Source organism: Schistocerca gregaria, unplaced genomic scaffold, assembly GCF_023897955.1.
Source record: "Schistocerca gregaria isolate iqSchGreg1 unplaced genomic scaffold, iqSchGreg1.2 ptg001613l, whole genome shotgun sequence".
NCBI classification, from domain to species: domain Eukaryota; kingdom Metazoa; phylum Arthropoda; class Insecta; order Orthoptera; family Acrididae; genus Schistocerca; species Schistocerca gregaria.
Window position 1 is genome coordinate 1 of NW_026062887.1, and position 2,500 is coordinate 2,500.

The following is a 2,500-nucleotide window of genomic DNA, read 5'->3' on the forward strand; positions in this document are numbered from 1 at the left end:
ACACACGCGAGACAGATTGAGTTAGGTTAAGGGACAACTTGAGTTAGGTTAAGGGACAACTTGAGTTAGGTTAAGGGACAACTTGAGTTAGGTTAAGGGACAACGTGGGTTATGTTAAGGGACAAATTGAGTTAGGTTAAGGGACAACTTGAGTTAGGTTAAGGGACAACTTGAGTTAGAATGAGTAGGTTAAGGACAAATTTGAGTTAGGTTAAGGGACAAATTGAGTTAGGTTAAGGGACAATTGAGTTAGGTTAAGGACAAATTGAGTTAGGTTAAGGGACAAATTGAGTTAGGTTAAGGGACAAATTGAGTTAGGTTAAGGGACAAATTGAGTTAGGTTAAGGGACAACTTGAGTTAGGTTAAGGGACAAACTTGAGTTAGGTTAAGGGACAACTTGAGTTAGGTTAAGGGACAACTTGAGTTAGGTTAAGGGACAACTTGAGTTAGGTTAAGGGACAACTTGAGTTAGGTTAAGGGACAACTTGAGTTAGGTTAAGGACAACTTGAGTTAGGTTAAGGGACAACTTGAGTTAGGTTAAGGGACAACTTGAGTTAGGTTAAGGGACAACTTGAGTTAGGTTAAGGGACAACTTGAGTTAGGTTAAGGGACAACTTGAGTTAGGTTAAGGGACAACTTGAGTTAGGTTAAGGGACAACTTGAGTTAGGTTAAGGGACAACTTGAGTTAGGTTAAGGGACAACTTGAGTTAGGTTAAGGGACAACTTGAGTTAGGTTAAGGACAACTTGAGTTAGGTTAAGGGACAACTTGAGCTGGTAAGGGACAACTGAGTAGGTTAAGGGACAACTTGAGTTAGGTTAAGGGACAACTTGAGTTAGGTAAGGGACAACTTGAGTTAGGTTAAGGGACAACGTGGAGTTAGGTTAAGGGACAAATTGAGTTAGGTTAAGGGACAACTTGAGTTAGGTTAAGGGACAACTTGAGTTAGGTTAAGGGGACAACTTGAGTTAGGTTAAGGGACAACTTGAGTTAGGTTAAGGGACAACTTGAGTTAGGTTAAGGGACAACTTGAGTTAGGTTAAGGGACAACTTGAGTTAGGTTAAGGGACAACTTGAGTTAGGTTAAGGGACAACTTGAGTTAGGTTAAGGGACAACTTGAGTTAGGTTAAGGGACAACTTGAGTTAGGTTAAGGGACAACTTGAGTTAGGTTAAAGGGACAACTTGAGTTAGGTTAAGGGACAACTTGAGTTAGGTTAAGGGACAACTTGAGTTAGGTTAAGGACAACTTGAGTTAGGTTAAGGGACAACTTGGAGTTAGGTTAAGGACAACTTGAGTTAGGTTAAGGGACAACTTGAGTTAGGTTAAGGGACAACTTGAGTTAGGTTAAGGGACAACTTGAGTTAGGTTAAGGGACAACTTGAGTTAGGTTAAGGGACAACTGAGTTAGGTTAAGGGACAACTTGAGTTAGGTTAAGGGACAACTTGAGTTAGGTTAAGGGACAACTTGAGTTAGGTTAAGGGACAACTTGAGTTAGGTTAAGGGACAACTTGAGTTAGGTTAAGGGACAACTTGAGTTAGGTTAAGGGACAACTTGAGTTAGGTTAAGGGACAAATTGAGTTAGGTTAAGGGACAAATTGAGTTAGGTTAAGGGACAAATTGAGTTAGGTTAAGGGACAAATTGAGTTAGGTTAAGGGACAAATTGAGTTAGGTTAAGGGACAAATTGAGTTAGGTTAAGGGACAAATTGAGTTAGGTTAAGGGACAAATTGAGTTAGGTAAGGGACAAATTGAGTTAGGTTAAGGGACAAATTGAGTTAGGTTAAGGGACAAATTGAGTTAGGTTAAGGGACAAATTGAGTTAGGTTAAGGGACAAATTGAGTTAGGTTAAGGGACAAATTGAGTTAGGTTAAGGGACAAATTGAGTTAGGTTAAGGGACAAATTGAGTTAGGTTAAGGGACAAATTGAGTTAGGTTAAGCGATAATCTGGTACAGCCACAGTTAGGTTAAGCGATAATCTGGTACAGCCACAGTTAGGTTAAGCGATAATCTGGTACAGCCACAGTTAGGTTAAGCGATAAACTGGTACAGCCACAGTTAGGTTAAGCGATAAACTGGTACAGCCACAGTTAGGTTAAGCGATAAACTGGTACAGCCACAGTTAGGTTAAGCGATAAACTGGTACAGCCACAGTTAGGTTAAGCGATAAACTGGTACAGCCACAGTTAGGTTAAGCGATAAACTGGTACAGCCACAGTTAGGTTAAGCGATAAACTGGTACAGCCACAGTTAGGTTAAGCGATAAACTGGTACAGCCACAGTTAGGTTAAGCGATAAACTGGTACAGCCACAGTTAGGTTAAGCGATAAACTGGTACAGCCACAGTTAGGTTAAGCGATAAACTGGTACAGCCACAGTTAGGTTAAGCGATAAACTGGTACAGCCACAGTTAGGTTAAGCGATAAAACTGGTACAGCCACAGTTAGGTTAAGCGATAAACTGGTACAGCCACAGTTAGGTTAAGCGATAAACT